Source organism: Sinocyclocheilus anshuiensis, unplaced genomic scaffold, assembly GCF_001515605.1.
Source record: "Sinocyclocheilus anshuiensis isolate Anshui unplaced genomic scaffold, SAMN03320099.WGS_v1.1 scaffold822, whole genome shotgun sequence".
In the NCBI taxonomy this organism is placed as follows: Eukaryota; Metazoa; Chordata; class Actinopteri; order Cypriniformes; family Cyprinidae; genus Sinocyclocheilus; species Sinocyclocheilus anshuiensis.
The window spans coordinates 365919-377597 of record NW_015539892.1 but is presented as its reverse complement, the minus strand read 5'-3'; the positions used below and the strand labels follow the sequence as shown (position 1 = coordinate 377597).

At 35.3% G+C, this 11679-nt stretch overlaps 1 protein-coding gene across 1 annotated transcript in view; it reads left to right on the top strand.

The window, feature by feature from the left end:
* Window positions 1-7178: 7178 nt before the first annotated feature.
* The window catches only part of LOC107685837 (nerve growth factor-like), a 24307-nt gene continuing 19806 nt past the window's right edge, over window positions 7179-11679 (top strand). Inside the window, exon 1 of the mRNA XM_016482572.1 lies at window positions 7179-7316. The gene's annotated coding sequence lies outside the window, so the exon portion shown is untranslated. The remainder of the gene's footprint in view (window positions 7317-11679) is intronic.

The window sequence follows — 11679 nt, the reverse complement described above, 5'->3', positions numbered from 1 at the left end:
AAATATAAGATAAAACAATTATCAACCCTTAAGTAGCAGTTGTTAAAATGTCTTTCAGATGCTGCATAATAAAGGATTTAGCATGACTTACGTAGCAGCATAAACTGAAATACAACCGATTATGTTAAATTCTTTTAAAAACTCTCATGGATTTGTAAGGCGTTCATATGAAAGATACAGAAATTTCTGTCTGAGAATGTGAAGCACTGAACTCGACAGGAAATAATGCCTACACTGAAGAAAACGAACAAAGGGGCACCATTTGCAGACAGCGAGAGTGTGAATTAACACTTCTATTATTGTGGCATAAAAAAACTGTTCCCCCTCAGGATAAAAATGCAAATTTTGTTCAAACCTCAAACTATGGCAAATATTCATATAGAGCTCACAGTATAGCTGCCGGTTTTGTAAAAGCACTATTCATATTAAAGGTCATTGAGCACTTAATGTGGTGAAAAATGCATTTTAAAGTGCTTATTTGTCATAATAAAGAGTACATCCATCTCTAACAGCTGTGAAAAATAGAATGAGTTGCATCTAGTCTATATGAAATAGTGTAATATGTTTTCTAAATTTTTTTTTTTGTTCCACAGAAGAAGGAAAGTAAGTTTTGGAGCAACATGAGGGTGAGTAAATGATGACAGATTTTTCATTGTTTAAAGAACTGTCCCTTTAAATCTGAAGCATGTAAATACTGTAAGAACTCATCTGTCTTCCATTGTTTGACATATAGCCTCAACGTATGTATGTTGGTCTCAAAAAAACAGAGAAATGAAAAAAATACACACTTCAGCTTTAATACTGTAACTGCTGAGAGTAATTAAAAGATTCATTTGGCTTAATGGCTAGAGATAAATTCTTCAACATTCTCCAGAAGATTATATGATTGCAAAAAAGTTTCTGTGTGCAGGCTATTACTAGTTTTTAAGGTAAAAATGTTGGACGCATTTGAACAAAAAGAGTCTGATTTCTCTGTTTCGTGGTTTTTAATAATATATATCAACATGAAGAGTTCTTTCTACCAAGTAGTTCACACAGATTTCCAGTCATGATCGTAATCACGGTGCTAAAGCCCTGTTTTCTGGCAGTGTCTCATTGACGTAATCAACCGAACATGTTCAAAGTCAATATTTTCAAAGAGGCGGTTGTCTGTTCCAAAGAACACAAAATGGCAGGATTTTGTGAATTTCTGTCCACGCTGTTGTCAGGAAACTGAAATCCAGCATGGAAATCGACATTTACATCTGACACAACACAGATACTGTCTTCTGTGTGTCAGTAGCGAAATTATGTCCATCCTGATGGCTCAAGGAGAAGGTCAAGAGGTCTTTGGCAGCAGATTCTTGGTCTTCAGAGTCTGAATTCTTTCATTCTGACTGTATGTCTTGAGAATCTGCAGAGCCGATGAAACTTTCTTCTCATCTTATGAACAACACTTGGCTCATGCTCGTTCAGAGGAAATGACTTTTCCTAGCCACTCTTCATCTCAAGTGTAGAATGGGGGGGGGTGTATAAGTTCAGCTTTCGAGTGCATAAGTTCATTATTGTTCACGCTGCTGTGTGTTTGAGTTACATAAATGGTATTGTTAAGATCATTATGCTGCTGCAGTACATCTGTGTGATTTTCCAATTATGGATCCCTTTTCTGTGTTGTCAGAGTGAGTGCATTTGCATGTACTGTATAACAGAAAGCCGATAGCCATAAGGAATGCATTTACATGAGACTTTGAAATCATTGTTTTTATCTCCAGTTTAGACATCAAAACGTATTGAATAAGCTGACAGAAAACAGGTGTTTACATACAAAGCAAAATCGGGATAATGTGAAAAACCTGGATGTGCTGATCAGGGTCAGGGTTAGTTAGTTGCTAAGTCAGTAGTGCAATATTAATTAAAAAATATAGAGATCACAAAGATTATTTCTAGCTGTAAAACATGTTACATTTGAGTAAAATTAAAAACTATCTCTCTCTCTCTCTCTCTCTCTATATATATATATATAATATTGACAATATAAATGTAGAATAAATATAGAAATTTCCATTACTTTTTAAGATTGTATTAATAGATTTTTCCAGGTCTGGAAAAACATTCCCTCATATTACTAGGTTTATATTTGTAGACTATGGCCTGGTTTCACAGACAGGGCTTAGACTAAGCCAGTATTAGGCCATAGTTCAATTAGGACATTTAAGTAATTTTTATTAACATGCCTTTGAAAAAAAACATTACTGGTGTGGATCTTGAGACAAAACAAGGACATATTTTAAAGTGCCCCTATTATGGGTAATGAAAGGTTCATATTTTGGTTTTGAGAGTCCCCAACAACAGGTTGACATGCATGCAAGGTCACAAAACACTTTCATTGTCTTATAATATGCATTTATTTTTTACCTTATTTGCTCAACGACTCCCAAACGATTAGTTTAATGATTTCATTTTCATTTCATCATGCCTGACTGTAATGCCTGATAAAGCAGCGTTTGTGAGCGCAGTGCTGCTTTGTGTACCGCGTTACCGAGGAAACCGCTATTTTACCGCTCCAAAAACGGCACCTAGTGGCAAAGAATGAATTTGCATTTTCATTCAGACCAACGCGAAAAGACCAACAAGTGGGCGGGTAATATGCAAATGTTTCATTTTGACGTCAACATGAAACGGCTTGGGATTTGTTTTAAAAACGACTCGTTTCAATGATTCAGAGAATAACTTTATTCACGGTGCACTTTCAGATTTAAAACTTTGCAGGATGTTTTCATTCACTTAGAGCTGTGTTACACACTGCATGAAAGGTAATTTTCAAAAATCCATAATAGGGGCACTTTAAGATCAATCAATGCAAGTTTCTTTCAGTTGAAACAGCTCAGGCTTACATTTAAGTCTGTGACTAGGCTTAAGCCTTGTATGTGAAACCGGGGGTATATTTGTTAAGACTTGAATTTAAGTCCCGGTTAATTGATTCTCTCATCTACCTTGCAGTCTGTACTTTTCACGCTAGCGTTTTTACATTATTTTTACTCCTTCCCCCCTTTTTTCTTTGCCGTGCGCTACTGTACTGCCTTTGAAGTCTTTTGAAGATATTAATCCTCCTTTCATGCCTGATTCAAAATCCTTACTGATTATTTTCATGAAAGAATTTCAAACAACCTAGGAATTTATTTTTCATCCATTCTGGGTGTATTTTTGAGGGGGAAATTAATAGGAAATGATCTTGTAATTCTTTTCATCTGACTGCGAGTCAGAGGTGGATGGTAAATGCGAACAGATTGCATCCATGCAAAAGGTCTGTTTACACTTATTTCTCAAAACTGTGAAAGTTGAACCGCTCCTTACATATCATAATACATGCACAAAAAAGAGATGTGGCTATGGAGATCCGTATACATGATGCAGGGTGATTTGTCTTTGTTAGAGATATGTTCAGTATGTTCCTATCCAGTTACAAATTTCACACTCTTCTAAAGACATCTGATGACATTTACAGATCACATGGCAATAACTTGAATTAATAGATGGGTCTGACACAAAACCTGAAAAATTTGTTGAGCAAGATAAAGCATACAACAGTGTTGATCACTGATATGAAGAGGAGCCTACAACCAATTTAAATGGCAATAATGCATATTTACCTCCACCCATCTATTCCTCAGGTTTGTTTACCTGTGTTTTTTATAGTTCCATTTAGTTGAATAGAAGAAAAGATGAATGCGCCTTTTTCAATGCTTGCTTAAAGCGATAGTTTACTCAAAAATTAAAATCCTGTCATCGTTTACTCACCTTCATGTCATTCCATGTCATTTCTTTTCTCTGCGGAACACGAAAGATGATATTTTAAATAATCTTTCAGCTGTTTTTGTCTAAACCGTAAAAGTCAATGGGAAATGGGAAAAGTCATACAGAAGAAAGAAAGTCATACAGGTTTGGAACAACATGAGAGTATGTAAATGATGACCAGTTTTTTACTTTTGCGTAAAATATTCCTTTAAACCAGCCTAAACTTGTTTGCTAGCTTTAACTGGTCTGACTGGTCTTTTGGTAAGTTTTAGAAGGATTTTGCTTCAGCTACGACCAGCAAGCCAGCTGGTATACACCTGGTTTCATTTTTGTTGCTTGCTTTATAGTAAATGTCGGTCAGATAGTCATGTGAATGGTTCTTGGCCAGAATGAGCTTCTAGGTCGACCAGATGTTACCAGAAAGACTAGCTCAGGAGTAATATGATTAGATGTTAAAACCTAAACACAGTTTCCATGGGAGTGTTTACTTCAGTTTTGTCCTGTTAGTCAGCACATGTTTTTGTACCACTGTCTGTTGTCATACTGATTGAAACTATATGCCGATCACTCAAGACCATCTTCCAGACTCTTACATTTCCATTCCCTGCTGTTTTTGAGTATTGAGCCCATGCTAACACCAACAAGAAACAATACTGTTTGGACTGCCACGGTCTGCAAACCTCAAAATTACATTTGCATATTTACTTGATTGTGTGTCTGCAAACATGATTTTCTATCACATATACCCTTAAATCTTTTTGATGCTGCAAGCAACATCATCACCCTTGGAGGCAATTGTATAGATTGTGATGTTCTTTGATGTTCTTTGATTCTTTGATTCTTTGATCTGTGCGTTTGCGAGAATCCATTACTCCATCTCCACCAATGAAAAGTCAGACCTTTATATAACACCATGAAGAAAAAACGGAGTGAAAGTGTCATGTATTTGTTTGACAAACACAAACAGCAAGCTGACAGTGACCTCCATTCTCCAATGTAAAACCGATCCAGGCAATTTGAAAAATAGACCGTGCTGCTAGAACATTGAGGAACTGATCTGAATATCTGTTCTTTTAGATAAAAATTCAGAAGTTGTTTTTATTAGTGTGGTACTTCACAAGACAAGCATCATTATTTCTGATGAATAATAGTGAAACGTTGTAAACTGACAAAGTTGTTTAACTGGCAAATTGTTTTCTGTAGCTCCATTTCTCTTGCCTTGAAATGCAATGTTTTAGAGAGTGTTGCAATTCAGTCATCAGATGGAAAAACACATGCTTATGAGTCTTTGATTGGCCCCAAAATGTAAACAAACATGTGTTGCTGGGCAGGTTCGTCGCTTTGCGAATGAGCCTTGACGAATCTGGATATTGCAAAATGGCATTGAACTAACAAGGACTGACTTGCACTGGAATGCTTCATCTAATGTGCATTTGTTGTAGAAATCCCATTATAATTATGTTGCATTTTTGGAATTACCTCAGGATGTAGCAAAGCCTTCGGAAATCCTGTGCAAGTACCTCTTTGAATCGGCACGTCACAAGAGCAGTTTTAATTTAAGCAACATTGCAGGAGTTGCGTTTGTACAACAGTTCTGTAAACAAGAAACTAATATCAACCATATGCTATTTTGTATGCTACTTTAGCTATTTAGCTTCTTTTTTTTTACCAACAAAAAAATAATTCAGTTACAAATTGGAAAGCCATATAAATAGAATTTTACGTATTGAACTATATCTTCATTACTACTCAATGTTTCCGATGTTAAGATCTGTTAAATTGTTTGGAAAAAAATAGTAGTGGCTATAGAAAATGGATTAGGATTGGGATTGTATAAATAGAATTTTCTCTGTTTTTACATTGCTAGTAGTGATGTTCCGGTGACGTCTCTGAGGTCATCCGGTCTGTCATTGGATTTGTGACTGCTGGCGTCATGTGTGAAATTCCAGTGATTGGTGTTGTGTCTTTGTGTTGCTTTGGTCTTCAGTTTGCTATTTTAAGAGGCATATGCACTCTTTACAATCCTACAGCAAACACAAATCAAAGGGTTACGACTAGTTGAATCACTCTTAACTCAGCCTTATGCAGACTCTAAAGTCCACAGTATGAGATAGGTTACGTCTAGAGGTTTTAAGCCTTAGTCACTAGCTAATTTGTCTGCTGTGTGCTATGAAGACATATAAACACTGTGAACCATCATACTTTAAATTGTTTAATGTGCTTGAGTTGAATTATATTTAATACTAATAGTACTAAAATAATACTAATTCCATCACGTGGAGACCCTCCGCCTGCCAAATCATGATGCATTCTTTGCTTGTTCTCTGATACAACATTCCTTTTTAGCTGATATCATCAAACCTTTTTTTTGACTGACTCACTTTACAGGATCTAATGACCACTTTTCACAACCCAATCAAATGCAAAAGCCCTACATTTTTTCTCCTTGAATATTTTGTTGCACTCAGAAATTGATAATACTGACATAAAATGTTCATTGCACTTTTAATGGCTAGTAGTAGGGTGACTTAAATTTTAATTTTTAATTTTTTTGTAACAATTAAGTTTCAGTGCATTCCTTTATGGCATGGCGTGTCATATAGGAGACTTGCAATATATCCCAAGAGATGGATGAATTACTTTTGTTGTGCTTTTTGTATCGTTACATGGAAAAGAGCAGCATGGTCTTTCCACAAAACATCTCAGAAGAAAGAAATTCATAAAGGTTTTGACCAGCCTAGCTGAGTAAATAATGACAGAATTGAATTTTTTTGGGCTGAACTGTCCATTTCTCCTACTAAATAAAAAATATTAAAAAAAGGAAACTGAAGTTTTTTAATATCAAAATTCTGATTTTTTTTTCTTGCAGTTTGAGTTGATATCTCAAAATTCGGACATTGTTTCAGAATTGTGAGATATAAATTAAAGATGACTTTTTCTCAAAATTGCCAGATATAACATAATCTGAAGAATTATGAGTTGACATCTCACAATTTTTTTCCAGTTTTTCTTTCAGAATTGCGAGTTTGTATCTTGCAATTCTGAGTTTATATCTCACAATTATTTTTAGAATAGTGAGATATAGAATTATTTTTAGAATTCTATATCTAGATAACAAATTATAGAATTCTTTTTAGATAAAATTCTCAGAAATGCGAGAGAAAAGTCAGAATTCAGAGATAAAAAGTTGAATTTACCCTTTTTATTTGTTTATTTCGTGGCAGAAATGGACTCATACCTTTTAGAAGTTAAAATGACTTTCTTCCCATTGTAAACTAAAAGCTTGAACCTGTCAGGTTTTAGGACCTGTGGCTTCCCTGTCTACAGAGGAGGCACTAAGACAGGGGACTTCTGGCTCTGACTACCACAGCAATCAATTTCTCAAAAGGAGCTGCTTCGGACTGGGTGACAAGAGCATTCTGTTTACCCATTCAGGATTAAGCATGGGAGCAAAAGTGGAATATTGAAACATAAATATATAATTACGGCATCATCTGATTAAAGTTCTGAAGTGATAGAGAGTGAAGACGAGGAGGAGAGAGGTAGGACAGTTTGATAACACATGCATGCATTCAATACTTTACAAGTGAAGTTGTGTTCATAAATTTCGAAGTACTTTGTGCCCATAAAAATGATAAAACAAACCTGATTTTTCAGTTGTACATTGGTCCACTTTTAAGTTTTAGACTTAAACTCTGACCTGGACTTATTTTTTTTTCTAATTCTTTTGAATAATCTTCTAGTTTTTATCTATATTTTCTATTCCTCTCTATACTTCATACAGAAAAAAAGTGCAATTTTTAGAGCCAAAGTTTATGCATGTAATTGTATGTAGGAGAGTTTGTGACAATAATCATGGGAGTAACTTAGTTCACAGTCTTCAGGGGCAACAAACAATCCCATTTGTCCCATTTTTGGGGGGCTTAAAGGGTCTCCCCTCCCTTTAAACTTCAGGATCATCAGGTTACCATTGTGATTCGGGCCAGAGCAGTGCTTTCAGCTGCAGCACACATGCACAAACCTCTACTCACACATGACTCATATTACCTCCAGGATGTAGCATCAGGTCAGTCATACCTTCAATATTTTTCATATCATGAAAGTACACAAACTTTCAGAGCTCTTTTTTGTTGTTCTGTTTTGTTTTAAAAAAACGTCTGTTGTAAGGCAGACGTGACTGTAGCCATCTCAGTTACCTACATCACTCATTACTGATTCATGAGTACCAGTCATTACAAGGCATAATATGTGTGGTACAGTATGCACATGGAAGGCATGAAACATTAGCATTCTTGTGAGGCACGCTTTGACTTTTTGTAAGTATGGTGCAGCTTGCATACATGCCATAAAATAAAAATGGCATAAAAAGGCAAAATTATTTTGAAGTGTAAAATTATTAAGTGTTTCATACACTGTAAAAAATTCCATAAAATTTACGGTAAAAAACCGGCAGCTGTGGTTGCCGGAATTTTACCGTAAAAAATACGGTAGCAACATTTTAGGTTTTACGGTTTTAACTTAAATTTACAGTTAAATACTGTAATTTCATTAACTGATATAATGTTACTATACCAACCTATTGAAGTACTGAAATCTGTTTTGTACCTTTGTAATACACTGATAACCACCAAATGCAGGTGGTGATGAGAAAGTCACATGATGAACCAAAACCCATCACAAGCAGCTTTTAAACAATGTTAACAGGTTTTTACTGTAGCATTTTTACAGTCTTTTACCGTTAAATTCACAGTCATTTTTTACAGTGTACTCCTAAAAGCCTGTAGTTCACACAGAGATGAAAATTGTGCCTTAATTTATTCACCCTCATATCATTCCAAACTATTTTAACTTTTCTTTCTTCCGTGGAACACAAAAGGTACTTTTCAGTGCTATTATAATGAATGGTATCTGGTGTTTGTGAGCTTCAAAAAGGAAAAGCACCGTAAAAGTATCATTAAAATATCATAGTCCATATGACTTGTGTGCTATATTTAAAATATTTTGAAGCAAACAGCTTTGTGTGAAAAACAGACAAAAATTTAAGCTAATATCGACTTATAATTAGATATTAAGTGAATGATTTGAAATCAATGATTTGTCTGTTCTTCATACAAAACTGTCATATAACTTCAGAAGACTTTTTACTATAGCACTAGTCATATAATGTAGTATGGACTACATGTACTGTATGGTACTTTTTTGGCATTTTGGAGCTTGTCAGCTCTTCACTTTCATTATATTGAATATAGTGGCTTGGATATTCTTCAAATATTCCACAGAGTTTAATCCACAGGTTTGGAATGACATAAGTATCATTTTTGAGTGAACTATCCCTTTAAGTATTTACTGTAAGTCTCTAAACTAACTTACATTTCACGCTGTTTAGCAAGATGTTTATTCAGGTCAACTGCCACATAGAAAGCCATGTTCATGGACCAAAGATGTTCTCCAGACACCTGACACACATACTTTGTTGTCAACAGGTTGTCTTTTGCCCTTTAATGATGATCCAAGTTCTTGTGCCATTTCTCTTTTATTAAAAAAGGACAGTGTTTGGGTAGAAGAAGCTGATCCTCTCACAGGCAAGTGATCTGTACTAGTGGCCTACTCAACAGTCTTTTTAGGGCCACCAGGTTGCATACACACACACTTCGGGAGTGAGAACAGCATTTAAATGCAATTAAAAGTAAATTATTGTACTATGTGTGTGCAAAATACAGGTGTTACATCTTGAATTTGAGATGGTTGACATAGTGATTAGCATGGAAACAGATTGGTGTCTCACAAAAGAAACATGGATGCCAAATATTTCAAATGTTGGGTGTTTTGAAGCAGTATGAGCTAAATAAGAGACACTACTGTTTAAAGGTTTGAGGTTAGTAATATTTCTTTAAGGAATGAATACTTTTATTCATGAAGGATGCACTGAATTAATCAAAAGTAACCGTAAAGACTTTAAATTTATACAAACATTTTCTGTCAAATAAATGCTGTTCTTTTGAACTTTCTATTCATTAAAGAATCCTGAAATAATTTATCTCAGTTTATCTCAGTTTTCAACATTGATAATAATAACAAATGTTTCTTGAGCAGCAAATCAGCATATTAGAACGATTTCTGAAGGATCGTGTGACACTGAAGACTGGAGTAATGATACTGAAAATTCAGCTTTGCCATCACAGAAATAAACTATATTTTAAAATAGAAAAGTCATTTTAAAATGTAATAATATTTCACAATATTGCTGTTTTTACCGTTTTATATAGTATCTTTTTTTTTCTTCAAATGTATAATTTTTTCATAATTATTCATAATTTAATGATTTTTTTAAAGGACCAAATTAGGTGGTCTGTTGTCAAATGTGGCTGTCAGTTTTGTAAATTGAACTCTGAGTAGTTCAGACTGAAATTAAATACTCTAAAGACAAGTGACAACCATAATTAGCTGTGGTGTGTACGTGGACATTGTAAAATCAAAAGCTGCTTCCCAACTTCTGTCCGTATGCTTTGAAATGTTTATCGGGGCCCGTCAGGTACTATTAAATTGGCTGTAACTTTCAAATTTCCACATCTGCCAACACATTCTCGCAAAAGGAAAAAATTTCCATTCGGCCTGAAATTCAAGAACTGAACAAAGGGGAAAACTTGACTTGCTGTCTTGCCACGGACCCTCACAAGACATCACTCTCTTTGGGTTTTTAGTCCACCTGCCCCCTTTCCAACAACTATCCGAAGCTTTTCAGAGAGGTTTATGGTGTCAGCCTCAAGGGGGTTATTGGTGATGACCCTGGGCCTTCCTCCTTTGAGCCAGGGATTACCTGAAGAATAACAAGGGAAATGGGTGAGAAAATCTGTGAAAGCAAATACCCAGAGAGCGAGAAGTGATTATCTGAGCTCAGACTAATGGAAATTTACAGCTGGATTTGCAATGTCAAAATGGTTTCAAGAGGTGTTTGAAATTAGGACTGAAGAGGCACAGAAGGAAAAAACTTTGTTTACCGTGTGATAAATTTCAAGCATGTGCTAAATGGGACTCGTGTGTGTTCTTGGGAGTTATCAGCGAGGAAGAGTGTAGCAGGCAAGGGTAATTTCTGTCTCTTTTCCCTTTGAAGAACACAGAGACATAGCTTTAAAGTGTCCTAACACGTGGTTTCAATTCAACGGCACTCCAATAAATAGCACTCTAAATGTATGCCGTCAGTCCCCATACCGTTCTAAATCTTATTTTTGATGTAAACTATCCAGCATATTTACCATTTCTCCTCCAAATAGTTTCCAGAGATGCAGGTGTTTGCCCATGAAATATTTTCTGACACATCCTTTTATGCCGCGCTCTGTAAACTATAGGAACGTGTTGGAGGCCTTTATCTCAGGCTTGGATCACCGCCAGCCTCCTTCACTCTTTTCAACCTGGTGGAGTCTGTGGCTTCAGGGAGCTGTGTGTTTAAGGACTTGAACTTCTAATTCCCCTGAAGTTTAGCTCTCAAACCTGACATAACAAGCTCGTACTGTAGTTGCTGTAATGTCTTGTTCGGTGTTAATGATGTCAGTGGAATGCACCTGTACGGAAAGAATTATATGGACCATTATATCTGGGGAAGACAAACCGTTCACTAGTGGTGGGCGGTATGATCAAATGAGTACTTTTTTTTATCACAGTAATAATATATATAAAATTATAGTGATTTTTCACTGAAAATTGAATGAAATACTTTTTTAAATTTATATAGCCATCCTGGTTAAAAGTTTGGGGTCAATAAGAGTTTTATTTATTTATTATTAAATATTATTATTTAGAAATTAATTCTTTAATTCAGCAAGGATGAATTAAATTGATTGAAAGTGAAAACAAATACTTTTACATAAGTAAAATGTAATTTTTTACATTTTACTTCCCCCCCCCCCC